The 15,810-nt window shown below is 38.3% G+C and overlaps 1 non-coding gene across 1 annotated transcript; it reads right to left on the bottom strand.

Annotated features, from left to right (window-relative positions):
• Nucleotides 1–4,447: 4,447 nt before the first annotated feature.
• Nucleotides 4,448–4,611, bottom strand: LOC149991723 (U1 spliceosomal RNA). Its single transcript, XR_016508827.1, has one exon. It is a non-coding gene; the product is annotated as a U1 spliceosomal RNA (small nuclear RNA).
• Nucleotides 4,612–15,810: the final 11,199 nt, after the last annotated feature.

Genomic DNA, 15,810 nt, shown 5'->3' with positions numbered 1-15,810 from the left:
CACCTTGGCCTCTGCTTACCCAACGATTCCTTTTGCTTGTCTGTTTTACTCTCACCACTCCCCACTTTGCCCACAGTTTTTCTGGAACCCTCTTGAATAACTTGACTTTGCCCGAGTGCTATACATTTTCCTACTATGCGGAGACATTGCTGGACCTGGCACATACTTCTGTAACGCTAATAACATCCCATTCCGGATTTTATTTATGTCTTTCTTTACTGGGATCCTGAAGATAGAAAAGACATATTGATTTTCAAGTTCTCAATACTTACCATACTTGGTGCATAGTCAGTGCCCACAAATTTTTATTGAAATGATTAAATAAAAGCACACTTTATCCCATAAAGTATGAAACAAACACAAAATGTATTTTGCATTTTTAGAATTTAGTCATTGGAATTTGCTATTGGTAATAATTACATTGTCTCGATGGACATGTGTAATTATTGATATTCAATGTCGTCATAATTTGAATACACTTATTGAAAATCTGCAAAAGCACTTCCTCCATAAATACAACATCCCAAATAAAATATCACTTTCTGTAAAAGTGTACTTTTATTCAGCTCTCAACTTCTTACTAATTTGGCATTCTATTCATTTCTACATTAAAACCAAACTAAATAAATACATAAATCAATATTATAATCAATTGTGTTTTTAAACACTCTGCTTTGACTTGTGTACTTCAAGCTTGGCCCTAGGCCAAGATGGTTTTGAAGGTGAGGTAGGTTTCTGGTGTTTTTTGAAATGGTTATCTACTGGAATTTAAAGTAAGAGTTATAATATAGTGTCTTAGCACTTTCTGTAAATAGTAGAATATTTAAAAACTCACTCATGGAATCACTTCTAAAGAGAAGGGAGGAGTACAGACCATAATATCTTTATTTGTTATATTTTGAAATGAAAATAAAATGTCAAGAGTCCTTTCACATCTTTCCTTTCCACGTCTATAGGCACACCTCATTTATTGCGCTTCAGAGATACTACATTTTTTACAAATTGAAGGTTTGTGACACTCCTGCATTGAGCAAGTCTATCAACACCATTTTCCAACAGGCTCGGATGATGGTTAGAATTTTTATCAATAAAATATTTTTAATTAAGGTAAGTGCATTTTTAGACATAATGCTATTGATTGCACACATAATAGACTACAGAATAGTGTAAACATAACCTTTGTATGCACTGAGAAACCAAAAAGTGTGAGTGACTCGCTTTGTTGTGACATTTGCTTTACTGCAGTGGTAGAATGGAACCTGTAATGTCTCTGAAGTATGTCTGTACTTGGGAATAAAAAAACACAATTGTTTTGCCTTTTTCATTTTACCAGATGTATATTAAAGTCAGTGTTATTTGTTGCACTCTTTCTTGAATAATAATTCTTTTAAAAATATTGTTATTTGCAAATTTTAAACATTTTATTCACATGCAGAGGTGTTCTGTAAATGGAATCCAAAGTGAAAATTTGTATAGGTGTTTTATTTTGAAAATTGAGTGATTTTTTTTTTGGCTGACTGTGCAAAGAGATTTTAGAGTAAGAGCAATAACTTAAAAAAGTTAAAACAGAAATTTATAGCAGATTGGTTGGCAGTCTTTCTGTCAGTAGGGAAAGGTGGGGAATATCTGAAATGATAAAAAACAAAGGCTTAGTTTCTGTTATTCCAGGTTGTTTATTTCCTTTGTTAATTATAGTTTAAGCACAGAAATGGCCAAGAAAATTATTCAGCTATGAAACTGTGCTAGTAAATCATTTGGGTAACATTCAATTATATAGCTTATGGGGAATTTATGTTAAATGTTTAAGACAAAATATGACAAAGACCTGGAAGTTTTAGTTAAGGATAGATAATTTACTTAAAAACAATATAGCAAAGTGAATTAAGTAAACTGAATTAAGTTTTATAGTTTAAATATTCTTATAGCCATTCCAAACTACCTATGTTTTTCAAGATTGTCAGCCACTCATAATCTAGTAAAGAAGAGTTATTTACAAAATGATTATACAACAATATGCCAAATTCACTGATGGAGGAACATGATAAGGGGTGAGAAAGAATGAGCATGGGGAGTAGTTTACGAAGAAAGCAGCATTTTATGTACTTGTTAGAGTGCATAGCAGCTTGCGAGATGCAGGTTGCCAAGGAGAGGAAATGCATTTTAGCTCATGCAAAGATGCTGAGGTATGAGTGAGCACGGGAGAGTTAACTTATAAGAAGTTTGATATATATTATCAACCATGTTTTATGTTATCTCTTCATAAAAGAATGTTTTCCCAATATTATTTTACCATATGATCCTTTGCTCAAAGGCAATAATAGTTGGAAACCCCATTTGTAAATAAATTACCTCAGATAATGTCAGAAACAGATGTTTTGTTTGAGGAGGGTCTACAGAGAGCTCTCTCCCTCCCAATTCTCTCAGGTGATCTCTGAGGAGATTCAGACAAATCCCTGCAGATCACCCCAGCATTATTTGATATTCATTGTCCTAGGTGATCTGGTCCAATGTTATTTGTATGCAAATTTCCCTTTAGTTCACACATTTGTCAAATTCTGAGCTGAGACATAAAACGATTTGTTTTAAGTTCCCGATACTTTACAGCAGAGTTTTGCTACCATAGGTCTTTGAAGTTTAACTAGCTGTTATCAGGCAGAATCAATGAGATTATGCTGCTGTAACAAACAAATCCAAAGCCTCGTGGCTTCACACAACAAAAATGTTTTTGCTCATGTTGTATGACACAGGGAACTAAAGGCTGTGCTCATTGTAGGCACTCAGGAACCCAGACTGATGAAAGTAACTTCTCGACACCTTCTTCCATGATACTCTTGACAGAGAAAGAATTTAGCAAATCAATCATTGCCCTCTTAAATTTGACAGAGAAGAGACATATTTCATTTCCGTTCTGCATTTTATTGGCCAAATATATATATCCGTGTATCTATGGCAAACTTAACTAGTGTCAGGGAAGTGTAATCCTAACATGTACCTGAAAGTATAGAAACACTTAGCAAACTACACTAATGACTTCTGCACTACCCGTGCCTATTCTTCTTACTGATGAACTTCCTCCTTAATTGCAAGGGTGATTCATTGATATTACTTTTTTGGTATGTGTGTGATTAAGAAGAACCTCATGGTTTTCTTTTTGAAAAAAAAAATAGCTTCAGAACTCAATGGGTAACTAAACAGGTGACTTGGCCTTTCTTGTCTATGACTAAAAAGCAGTCAGATTGACCTATGGCAGATGATGACAGGACAGCAGAAAAAGAATCCAGTACAAACATAAGGAGCATAAAACAAGATACAAAACTAGAGAGGGAGGCAGTCAAGGTAACTGTATGATGCCTTTTTTGTCATTGATGTACTTCCTAATCTATTCAACACCAGGATATTGAATGCTATATATACTTGGGTTCATCTGCTTTAAGTGTATCTCCCTAACAATGCCTGAAGGTTATCTATTCAATATTTATTTGAAAATAAAATTGGTAAACGTTTTGCTGAAAGGATCCACATTGTGTGTGTATGGGTTTCTCTAAGTGTATGTATGCACAGGTATATAGTTAACAATAGAACTGGTCATAATTAAGAGAAGAACATTATACAATCTATGTCTGGTATAAAGTTTGAACTGATTGCTTTTTTGTTTGTTTGTTTCTTAACAGGATGTTGGGGCTGCCTTACCCAGAAGGCATTAGAGAGTCGTCATCTAGATTGAGGTCTCAACCTTCAGTTGAGGTCTGAATCTCTCACCTGTTGTAACCTCTCTCTTCCACATTTTTTCATGCTGCGCTACTTGCCTTAGGCTATCAGATATGTTAATTGTGGTAATTTATCAGTGTCCCTTTGCTTGCAGTTGCTTCCATTTCAGTCCTTAAATCTCCCTTCTCGGGTATGGAATTAATCAACCGTACTACCAAGTCAATCAGTGTTATTGCTTCTTTTCCTAATTGCTGTTGCATTCATCTGTATGATATTGGAACTGCCACTGGAAAACAAGTACCTCTCTGTCACGTCTCTCAATTATTCATGCCCTTTTTTGTTTCCTTTTTACTGCTGAAGTAAGGATATTTTATAGGACTCTTACTTTGGGTTGAATAGCAAATTTTTTTTCCAAAAGATATTTCCCCTCCCCTTTAAACAGTAAATTTAACAAACATTTAAAGAACACCTATTTTGGAAGATACTATGCTAAATGCTAGGGATTCAGGAATGGAATATGACCCCGGCCTATATGCCACCAAGTACCTCTTAAGGATCCCAGATCAAAGTACCTAAAGCAGTCCAGCAAGTAAGAAAGAAGTGGGTTGGATGTAAGGCAATAATGAGCAATCAGGACTATGGTGAATCAGGAGACACCTATCCATTGTGGTCATGGGGTTAAATAATCAGAGATCTTCTAACTTTTGTATCAGTTAAAATCTGGAATTTCAATTCTTTTTAGGGGAGAGTGCGAATGCAATCCCCCACTACCACATATTATGCAAACAAGTTTCCCACATTTGGAGAAATCACAGGGGTCAGCACATCCAGAGAGCAGTGAATAAGCCTTGTCCTGGGAAAACCACCTTCATGATCATGGTATCTCCCCTTCCAGGTAAGTATTGAATTTGAATTTTTAAGTGTCGACATTCATCCAGAAATTTTTAAGCAAAAATATTCTGTATTGAGTTAAGTGGGAGATTAAATTATTATAAAAATACTGCACAAAGAAGGCTTCCCCTTATGATTTTTTTATACTTGAGATATTACTCTAGTGTTATATAAATATTGGGACCATGGACAGCACCTTGAGTTTCCATATGAATACATTTTTCTATAAGAATTACTTTATTTTTATTTTTATTATTGACACTATTACAGATGTCTCTTTTTTCCACCACTTTGCTCACCTCCACCCAAGCCCCATCCACTTCCCTTGGCTATCACCACACTCTTGTCTGTTTCCATGGGTTATACATATATGTTCTTTGGCTAGTCCCTCCCTTCTTTCATTCAGTCCACCCTTCCCCTCTGACAGCTGTCAGACTGTTTCATGTATCTATGCCTCTGTTTCTATTTTGCTCATCAGTTTATTTTATTTATTAGATTCCTGTGACTGTTTTTATTTCACTTAGCAAAAAAATCTCCAGGTCTACCCATGCTGTCACAGAAAGTGAGATTTTTCTTCTTTTTTGTGGCCATGTAGTATTCCACTGTATAAATGTACCGCAGCTTTTTTATCCACTCATCTACAGATGGGCACTTGGGCTGTTTCCAGACCTTGGCTGTTGTAAATAACATTTCAATGAACATAGGAGTGCATATATTCTTTATGATTAGTGTTTCAGGATTCTTAGGATATATTCCCAGAAGTGGGATCAGTAGGTCAAAAGGCAGCTCCATTTTTAAACACTGTATGGATCCAATGAAACATCTGTGGATCAGATAAAACCTTAAGACCACCAAAATTGGCTTTTGATGTAAGCCAGTTACAATGTAATGGTTTCTTCACTCTTCTGCACTTCCTAAAACAGTGTTCTCTTATATGTGACTTACATATTGATTGCATAACCCAGATAACTTTGAGCTTAGCTGACAGAGAAAGAGTTAAGAAAACCATGAATTTAAAACCTAAAAAGCAAAAATATGGCTTGGGATCTCAAAGACTGATAACCTCAACTGAAATATTATTTACCAAGAACCATTGAAACACCACCACTTGCTCAGGACCAGGAATTGAGAAGAGAAAGCCAGGCAGCATGGTAGTGAAGCAGGCAACACACAAATAATCAAATATATTGAATTTAATTACTCAATTCCTTTTATTAAGCAAACATTTCTTAATTGTCTTATGCCTTAACAGCACTACATTAGGTCCAGGGTTTACAAATATTTGCAGATGAAAATCCCTGTGTCTCAGCACAATAAGAATTGAGGTTCTTCAGCAAGATGACTGAATGCATGATCTCAGGAGAGAAATTATAAGGGTGAGAGGGAAACAGAATGTGTCAGATAAAGAAACTGGGCAAGGATGTGGTTTCAGGAGAAGCTTAGTCTCAGCTTGAGCCCAAGTGAAGGGTGACTGGTATCACAGGAGTTTTCCAGTCTACAGACAAGGGGTGGAAGGAGTGGGCTATTACAGGCAGATCTCAGAGATTTTGTGAGTTCTAGACCCCTGTCATAAAGAGAGAATCACAATAAAAATGAGTCATAATCTTTTTGCTGGTAGAAGGTCTTGCTTTCAGTTTGTAAAAAACACAGCACTTGTAGAGCGCAATAAAGTGAAGTGCAATAGAACAAGGTATAGCTGTATATTCCTGCATCAGTAAGTCTTTTATGAGAGCCGTTGGAAGGGGAGCTACAACCTCCTCATGTTTTCAGGTGTGATGGCTCCAATTATCCAAGAGCAATCTTCCAGTTAAGTGTAATAACAGAAGGCTATACCAACAACATAGCTGTATGCCTCACTCCATGGAGGCAATCTGGACAACAACAGAATATGTTACACTGAGTGGTCAAAGACATTAGAAGTTAGTGGAGGAGACAGCCAAGTATACAAAAAGGCACAGGAATGCTGTAATCGAAATGGTGTTCAAATTCTCTGGGAACAGTGGGGAGTAAAGAGTGAGTAAGGAGAAACAGACACAGACTTCATTAAAAACGTAGTAATTGAAGCTGATCATTAAAGATGTGTATGAATATTTCAGGTGGAGAAAGTAATTCCAAACAAAAGCAATACATTGTGGAGAGGCCTAAAGTGTTTCTTGAGGAGCTACATGTGGAAAGGTTGCCCTAACTAACAATAATCTTTCTTTTTATTATTATGCCTGTATATGTGGACTCTTTCTTCAAATTCGTGTGGAAGCATTAAAGGTCTTAACCAAAGAAGAGTAACTACATAAACAAAAGGGAGAGATAAATGTGCTCTCTCTATATATGGATACACCAAAAGAGATCCAAAACAGGAAAAACGCAAGACCTTAGTTCCCTGTTTGCTGTGTTAAAAGCATCCTTACTTCTCTGGGTGACAGCAGAACAGTTCCTGGAGTGAAAACAGGGCATTATTTTTATTACACAACCGGTGAGACGCAGTCTTATGTAGTGGAAATTGTATCAATTAGTATATAAGAGAAATAGCTCTAATTTGAATTCTGAAATAAATCATTCTTTTTTAAAAAAAAAAAAATTTCTCCTTAATTTGAGAAGTAAATGAACAACACGCTTCCAGTGCACAAGGAATAGACAGTGGTTGCTTTTTTATTTCATGAAAAGAAGACTGTTGATCACAAGCACCATGAAAATATCTTCATGATGCTGTTTGGGTAACCGCCACTCATGCCCATCAGTTGAAGATAATGGTGGATAGCAGCACTGTAGCTATACCACACTTACTGCCAGAAGGCTAACTTTAAGGAAAGGAATGTGAGTGAAAGCTCGTTGTGAAATACAAGGATTGTTAGGGCAAAGCATATTTGGCTTGATAATTAATATTAATATTAAAGTTTAATACTTTTCATGTTGATACCACAGATTTTCCTGTCAACTCCAATGAATAAGAGGCGGCAGCCATCCGTCTCGAGAGACGATGGTGTAGCTTCTCAAGAGTATCTGCACCGCCGAGAATGGCTGTGCAGTCCGACTCGGGAGTGACACGGTATCTGTCTCCTCCCGTGTTGAATCGACATCTTGCGATGACGCTGGAGTGTCCTCTCCAGTGGAGCTGAAGCTACAGAGCCTGGGCAGGGTGATATGGAGGGTCTGCTGTTGCCCTTGCAGCAGACCCCCCCTCTCTTCGCAGCTGAAGGGTCCAAGGGAAAGACGGAGTCAATACAGCTTGGCTTCAGGTGCGCCGCAGGAGTTGCCGGTGTTGACTACAACGTCAAACCGCCTTAGGGACTCCGGCTCCGGATTTTCTGTCGGGGTTTACTCCCTTAGCCTTTCCCCTGAAGAGGTATGCCGCAAGGCAGCGGAGGTTTTTTGGAGTCAGAGTTTTCCTTCTCTGATGTACCCTGACTGGAAGATCGAACCAGCGACACTTAGCTCGCAGGCCGACGCTCAATCCACTGAGCCAAACCAGCCAGGGTAATGAATAAGAGGAGGCTTGAGAAAACATTACTGAGAGCAATAATTAAAGACCCATTAATATATCTTAGTAAAAGGGGGTGGGGTATACATATTGTATAATTCGGACAGCTTCTTAGCACTGGTGTGTAGATGAACGGTTGTAATGACTACTGTGGTGAGCCATTCAGATTCTCCCTTCAGAATTGAAGCACTCGTCTTCCCAGGGGCTGGAAGTGTTATGGGACATCAGGCCTTCTCCAAGAATTACCCTCAGCCACAGAAAGCTGCCTCACCCAAGGTTATGACCTTAACTAATTTATTGCTTCTCAGTTCCAGGTTCACCCTCAGTAATTTTTCCGTTACAGTGAACATAATGGTAAGCTTTCTCACTAGAGGTCATTAGAGTGACATTGCAGGAAGAAGAAACTATAGATTCTAGCTACTTCACTGTTGTTCAGAAATCTAAGTTTGAGAATATCCGGTTGTGGTCTACCTCAGCCATGTGCCAAGAATGTGTGGTCCCTTTGGTGTTGATCTCACTGCTCTGGCCCTGTCTGGTGATTGCTTTCTCCCAGCTCTTGCAACACTAATGTTATATGTTCCAGGCCTCTCTTCAGCATTGATGGCCCACTCCCCTCTGCACACCTATGTACCCAACCACCAGATGTTGCTTGGCTGCTTGACCAGCGAATATTGACCCAGGTGTGGCCCAGAGAAACCAGCACTCATTTTTGCCATCCAGTAAGCTGCAGCTCCACCTTGTCCACTGCAGCAGTCTCCATGCCTGCTTTGGGAAGGAGGTCCCCTTCCAAGTATGTCCCTCCTTGGGTACTGTCCACAGCCCTGGGCTACCATATAAAGTACTCTTACATCTTTTTTTTAAAATCCTCACCACAGCATATGTTTATTGATTTTAGAGAGAGACAGAGGGAAGGAGAGAGAGAGAAACATTGATGTCAGAGAAACATTGATTGGTTGCCTCCCTATGGGGGATTAAACCTGCAACCTAAGTATGTGCCCTGACCAGGGATCGAACTCACAACCTTTTGGTGCATGGGACGACACTCCAGCCAACTGAGCCACCCAGAAAGGATGAGTCTTCTTATATCTTATAATTAGTCTTTTATTGTAGTTTAATACTTACAGTATTAAACTTACCCTGTTTAGTTTCTCTGGAATCAACATCTCCTATAAAACATATACTAAAAACTACCCAAATATGAACATATCTTATTTCTGAAGATCGACTGATATGATGTATGTACAAGCATTTTGTTACATATAATATGTAATGTAAATGCAAACTATTTTATTTTTATATTAATGATAGTAAATGATTGACTTTGAAAACTTAATATAGGATTATTAATGCAAATGCTTGCCTGTTATACCATCACCATTCCTGATTCTGAAAAATGGTCCAGTTGTTTGTAGATTATTTCCACATTACCATTCTCACTCATGCAGAAACGTTGAAAATGCAAGCCATGATACGATGAAGCATCCCCTTCTCTATCATAAAATTTTACTTAGAGAGAGAATTCTGACTGAAGTGCCATAAGAACATGATAAAGAGCCGAAGCCTAGAAGTGCAAAATCACTCAAGCAAGTTTATAAAGCTTAGAAATCCCTGGCAGTTGATATTTATCACACAGCTGAATGCTAATGCATCCAGGAAAATAACATCAGCTCCAGATGCAACTATTAGGCATGTGCCGTGGAAGAGGTCATTTGTGCTTTTCATCTGCCAAAGCATCCTTTAAAGGGAATGTGTGATGAACTTTGGTGAGAAAAGGAATAGGAAGAATTTAAACACTGATATTAACTTTGTCTTAATTCTAGAAAGACTCAGACCTACCTAACACCTAACTATTCTAACTTAGGGTTGTTTTTTACCTTGGTAAATGCCTTTGAAATATTTTCAGGGGTTCTGTACTAGAAAAAAGAAGTCAACAGCTAAAATGTATATCTTTGAATTGTGCAAGTGATTTTGAAATATATTTTAAATATTTAATTGAAAGGTGTAGACAACAGTAAAAACAGTCCAAAAACTCGAACAAATTCTTCTGTCCAAAACTACTTTTATGCACTTGAATGGCCAAAGTTATATAGGTACTTTTAATTAGATTACCTTGTTACTATACTACTTTCAATGTTCTTTTTTTATTAATGACCTTCCTGGTACCTCAATGTCAGTAAAAATGTGAAAGTTGAGATGTTTAGCTTTGATAATATTGTCATTATTAAAAATTCCCATTTAGGCTAAATAATAATGACATTTTCATATTTTAGGAGAGTATTTCACCAATTGAAAGGAATATAAAGGTATGCATTACCACTACAAGTATGTCCAAATCTGAATTAAAATTGTTATTAAATTTGTCACAGGTTGACTTCTTCAAGAATAGTTGAAGACAGAGTTTAGGGACAAGATGTTTATCAGAGAAGAGGAACTGTAATGTAGGAAGCCCTGGAGTAATGCCTTTCAGACTGTCTCATGTGGGGTTGTATTGACTGAGCCTTTATATTCTGGTTTTGCTTAGGGAGAGATGAGGAGAATTCTGGGGAGAATGTGGCCTCTGACAAGAAAGTTCTCTGCAACTGAGAGAGATCCAGAAGAAGCTGACGCCTGGAGGCCACCCCTTGATATTCCCCGCAGCTGAACACCAAGTCTTTCCTTCAAGGTGGGTCTGGTTGTTGCATCTCCATGTCTAGCTTCCATAGTCCACACACTATGCCACATACCTCTACATCTCTATTCACATTGGGGTACAGCCCCTACAAAATTCCAGGACACATCTCTTTCTGAGGGAAAACATAGAAGAAAGACAGTAGTGAGACCAACTTCAGTCCCTGCTGTTGCACTTAGGCCCCAGACCACAGTTGCTATTCATCTCTCTTGTCCACTTTCTTTTAGACAGCTCCACCATCAGCTGCCACGTATGTTGGCCTTTGTGGCTTACCTGGTGGCATGAACTAGATCCTCACCCCTCCAAGATCACTTAGTACATGGTTACTCTGCCCTTCTCATAACTCTTTACAGTCATGATAAGGCAAGCGGATAGCAAGGAGCACTCAAGTGGGTCACTTGGATGCTACACACATCTCTCTGTGCTCCCACTGTGTAAGCAGCCCTACTTTCTCCTCCTGATCAGAGTCAATTGCTACTGCCAAGACAGTGACCCCCTTTTCTTGTGTAGCTTATAATTCTATAAGACTCCACCGTATGTCACAAAATTGTGCTCTCTTTTGAGAAAACAATGCCTCACCATGCAAAGCCTAGAGTTGCAGAAATGGGAGCACAAAAGATCCCAGTCGGTCATTGGGAATAATAGTCAGTAGACACTTCTGATTCCAGTTCTTGGTTCCAAGATATTCTACATACTCGGGACACTGTATCTTACAAATATTTTTTCATTTCGGGTGTATATGACATCTTGGGGCATGGAATAATGCTTCTGATGGAGAGCAAAGTTTCCTACCCCAAATTATGCCTCTTTGGGATATTGATTATTTTAAGCTGGTTATTTTTTATGAAACAGCAGAAGAAGCTTTGACAACCAAATTGAAGATACCCTTTTATAAGGGCGTTTGTATTTGTAAGGGAGATCTCAATTTGTAAAGGTGCCAGGAAGAGGAGGATGACTTTGAATCTCTAGAAACTGTCCACAATGGGAAAGACAAGGGTTTAAATCTACATAACAATCTTACCATTGTTTACTGTGCTTTTCCTCCTAAACTCCCATTATTGACTCCCTATCCAAACCTCTTTTGTCTTTAAGCTGCAAATGGTATTTAAGGGGATGGCTTTGCCGTTTTGGCCAGTTACCTCAGTTTTTCTGGATCTCTCCCATGTTTACAGGAGGTATCCCTGTTATTAAACTTGAATGTTTTCCTCCTTCTAATCTCTCTCATGTCAATTTGATTATTAGTCCAGCCAGAAGAATCTTGAAGGATACAGGCCAATCCCTGTCCACCGCCCCCCCCCCCGAAACTTCTGAGTACCGGTGCTTCAAGTATTCATTCAGCAAGTTGTTCCAACACTATTGGATCCCAAGAATTTGTGTCATAAAATATGTGACATGATCAGTGGATTCCCTGATCAAGGGGCCCATTCCCATATCACCTTTGCTGTGAAGAGACCACTGGTCTGCCACTGTTAGGTGTTCACATACCAGGAGAGCGAACACTGTTTAAACTCTTGAACAGTGGTGCTGGCTGAGGCCCTACGGAAAATAAAGGCAAACTCATATAGAGAATAAGCATCTCTTGAAAAAAAGCCCCTGGCCCCTGTAGGCTGGAAGGGGCTTAGTGTAGTCAACATGCCACCAAGTGGTCAGCTGTGCTCCTTGAAGAATGAAATAATATTAAGGATAATAACTGTATTTTCATTGGCCCCAAATTGAACAGTTATACTTACAATAACAAGATCATTTTTGGACCATGGAAGCCCACATTGTTGAAAAAATGCATAACCTCTACCTCTGTCGCTGTGGTTACATTGTTTCAGTACTGGGATGGCTGACAAGGGCTGACTGACATCACTGGCTGAGTGGGTAATTGTTTAGCATCTCTCCCATAGCAGGTGATTTCTATTGCACATACACACAAAAGATGACCAGGTGAACTGCATTAATCTCTGTCGGTTGGGAAGATTTTTCTTTACTATTGTCTGTCAGGGTCGTTGTTGTGTGAGGTTTATAATTCAACTACCATCCACTTTTCAACTTGCGCCTATATCTTGGGCTTCTTTCTCCTCCTTCAGCTGGTAGTATAGCATTTTCTCCCATGTAACCATAACAGTGAGTTGAGAAAGTGGTCCTGACAATGATGGCTCTCATGGGGAGGGCCGTGCTACCTGTCATGCAGTTTACTTGTGGCCACTACTTCTATCCATGTGCAGTCCTGGTGGCCACAGCCATCTTATACTTGATAACTTCACAGGCTCTAACCCAGGATGAACAGTTCCAGCCATATGGTCACCTGATGCTCTATGGGCAATCACTCCATCTCCATCAGAGTCCGAGGCCAGTAGCATACCAGAAGTTGTTTTTCAAAAGTAATATAATTGTTTATTGATGATGGCAAGGCTTTGTTCTGGAACCCCAGGAGCATGTATTGTGATTCTCTTACAAGGGCTTACCACAATTTCCACCCAGCATCCTTTCCCATTATTGATATTTCCAACATGATAGTGTCTTGACAAATCTTATCATCCAAGTGGAAAGGCTGTTTGAAGTATATGATGGAACTGATGCAGAGCCCTGTGATTCTCTGGCTCCTGTTCAAAGCTGGCAACCTTTCATACCACAAACTTTCTCAGTGGGAGCAATATTTCAAAGTGTGGCATATGCTTTTTTTAGAACCCAAAGAGACCCAATTGTCTTTGACTTTGGAAAGCATGTCCCAGCATGCCCTGACTAGAGGACTCCTAAAATTTTAAGGATGTGGCTGGCCCTGAATATTTGTAGGGTTTATCTCCTATCTCTGGATCTTAAATGTCTTCCTAAGGCCTCTGTGTGCTAGCCATCTCTTGCTTCTTTAGATGCTACCAAAGAACTTCAGGGGCTTTCACATCTGGCTTTCAAGTGTCAGCTACTCTTCCTCAACTGCTCAATACTGTTTTGTGGTGCAGCTGTGACATTTAATTATAGCAGCTCAATTCCATTTTTTTTCCATGAGAGAAACTCCCCCATTTCCAGGTCAGGATTGATTTAATTTTTTACTAACTTTATTGAAATATAATTCACATACCGTATCATTCATCAATTTAAAGTCTATATTCAATATTGCCTAGTAGATAATGTTGTGCATCCATCATCATGATCTAACATAATGTTTTTGTCCCCCTGAAAATAACCCATACCAATCTGGAGTCACCCTACCTTCTACCCCTAGCCATAAATAACAATTAATTTTCTATTTCTATATATTTGCCTATTCTGGACATTTGATATAAATGGGAAATACAATATGCAAGGTTTTGTGACTGGCTTCTTTCACCTAGAACAACTTTTTTCAAGGTTCATCCTTGTAATGGCATCTACCAGTACTTCATTCTTTTTTTATTCTAGAATAATCTTCAATTATATGGACACATTACTTTTTGTTTATCCATTCATCAGTTGTTGGACGTTTAATTCTACTTTGGGCTGTATGAATGATGCTGCTATGAACATTTCCATACTGGTTTTTATGTAGACATATTGTTTCATTTCTCTTGGGCATATACCAAGGAATGGAATTGCAAGATCTGATAGTAATTCTATGACTAAATTTTTGAGGAACTGTTTTCCAAAGATACTGAGCCATTATTCATTTCCACCAGCAAAGTATGAAGGTTCCAGTTTCTCCATATCCCTGTCAACACTTATTATTGTCTATCTTTGTCATTATAGCCATCCTACTTGATGTGAAGTAGTATCTCATTATGGTTATGATTTTCATTTCCCTAATGACTAATGATGTTGAACACATTTTCTGTACTCCTTTGTTCTTTTACTTAATACTTTTTCCATAACTATCACATAACTAGTAAATTATGTACCTTCCACTGACACATCCTCTTAATTCATCACCAGTGAAAGTTTGAACAATTTAACATCCCCTTTGTGCCGATAGCTCTCCATGCTCCACTTGCTGCCAGGAGTCTTCATAGAAAGTTGGGTGGGGAGTGATATAACTCCAGAACACCCATCTTATTGTCTGTTTTCTCAGTTCAATCCTGCTGCCAACTGTTGCTGATTAAGTTTTCCATAAGCAGATGTGAGGCAGTGTTTTTGGTACAAGATAGTTATTAGGCATCATATCTGTTAAGGGAGATGAAGGGGGATCAGGCAGAAAAATAAGTCAAACTGAGATGCAGGCCTGACAGACTCAGCTAAGCTGGTAGAGAGCTCTGGAACAATACCTGCTCATCATAGTGTCCTGCTTGGCATTATAACGGTCAGGTCTTTATACTCTTGCCTGACTCAGCCACCAGATGAGGGTCGCCCTCAGAAGGGTATACCTTGAGTAAGGCCATTCTTTTCTGATGGGGCAAAACCAGAAGTGGGTTGTCTAGTGACTTCCTTCCCAGAAGCTTGGCATCACATCTCTTCCTTCCAGAGCAATCTGGGTATCACAGAATCATGTCTACCACAGATGTTATACTTATGATGCAATTTAGAGGCCTTCCAGATAATTGTTATATTTCATCAAGTAGCTTTTGGTCATGTTGAATGATCTCTAAACATTAAATCATTAAGAGCTGAGTATGAAGTGTTGATAGCTAACATATGCAGGGGTTAATTTCTTCTTTTCAGTTATTTACTTATTTGTATATATTTGGGTTTTGCTGCTTATTTATCATTCCAAAGAAGTTGAATCAAACTGGTTTATCCTGATGAAACCCAGAATTTTATAGCCTGAATATTTATTTGATATTGAATGAAAAATTAATCTCACTCTCTTTATATATATTGTGTGTGTTGTGTGTATACACACACATACTACTGTGGTAGTTTTCATTGCTTAACGTTCTTTTTTAATTTATATTTTGTGTAAAATTATTTTCTCATATGAAAACTATTGTCTCCAATAAACACTTAATTTCATGACAAAGAAGTTTATTATGAAATGAAAGGTAAAATTTCACCCAAACTTCCACAGGTCTTGAGAGAACCTTAGATACATTTTTCACATTTTCTAACCTTTTCTATAATTTGACATTTTGATATTAGGACATGGCTCTCAATATTCAATTGTTATATTTTAAAT

This window comes from Furipterus horrens, unplaced genomic scaffold (assembly GCF_987537825.1).
Source record: "Furipterus horrens unplaced genomic scaffold, mFurHor1.1.pri manual_scaffold_17, whole genome shotgun sequence".
In the NCBI taxonomy this organism is placed as follows: domain Eukaryota; kingdom Metazoa; phylum Chordata; class Mammalia; order Chiroptera; family Furipteridae; genus Furipterus; species Furipterus horrens.
Note: the sequence above shows the minus strand (reverse complement) of the source record. Positions and strands in the feature narration are given on the sequence as shown.